The following is a 1089-nucleotide window of genomic DNA, read 5'->3' on the forward strand; positions in this document are numbered from 1 at the left end:
AATGTTAAATTAACATTGTCAATGTTATATGGAAATATTGATGAGAAAATTAAATAAACACCAGAAAAATTCTTTGAAATTTTTGCTGACATCATGGGTGTCTCCCAGTTAGCTGCTCACCCCTTTTGGATTTTGATGTCTTAGTTTCTAAAAAATTACACTAGCACTACCATCAGCCCTAGATGTCATGGTGGCAAATGAGTATAGATTTAGACAGATTGTGGGAAGACAGAATTTCTTAAATAAAGGCCAACAATAAATAATATGAAGACATCAGAAAGATCATCAGCTCAAGATCCTCAGAAGAAGACAGAGCTAAAGTACCTTGGCATCTTCATCTTCTTCACATTGACCCCAGTCAAAACCTTCATGGAACTGGAGCACTTCGGAAAATCTGTGAAAGGATGAAATGCCAGGGCATTTTTTACCTCTTCCATGTCTTACTTCTAACTGTAATTTTCATGAGATTTTTTTTTTTTTAATGGGGGAAACCCCACACACACAATATATAAATACACATAAAAGCAGAAATCAGTCTCAGAATCTTGCTTACCATGAAAATGTTAATTTTTAAATGCCTAGATAAACCTTATGGGGACTTTAGTGAAATCACTAGAAAGAGTGTGAAATATTTGGCTCCCTAAAATTTGGGGTTTTATATGAATTATGATTATATCTTAGGATATTCATTAGCATATATATACTTAAACAATTTCCCTTCACTTTTTCTTATTTATTTTCATTTATTTCTCATTAGTTATACTGTTTCTGCCACCTGAGATGCCACTTTCTTACTCTTCCCCAACACAAATTGCACATTTTAAAAATAATATATTTGAAGATTAGCTCAATGTCTGAATTCCTAAGTTTATTTTTATTTTATTCTCATAGTATTGTAAGTTTGTCTTATGTGGTTCTCTAGGTTATTTCGCTTTTTTAAAAAAAAACAAATAACAGGTATTCTTTCTTCTTTTAAATCTCAGTCATTCCATTTAACTGGCTATGCAACTTTGAAGAAGCCATTTAACCTCTTTGTACAGATTAAGTAATACAATATAAATTTCATACATATGTTAGATTTTGCCACAT

The sequence above is a fragment of the Chrysochloris asiatica genome, unplaced genomic scaffold, assembly GCF_000296735.1.
Source record: "Chrysochloris asiatica unplaced genomic scaffold, ChrAsi1.0 scaffold00213, whole genome shotgun sequence".
In the NCBI taxonomy this organism is placed as follows: Eukaryota; Metazoa; Chordata; class Mammalia; order Afrosoricida; family Chrysochloridae; genus Chrysochloris; species Chrysochloris asiatica.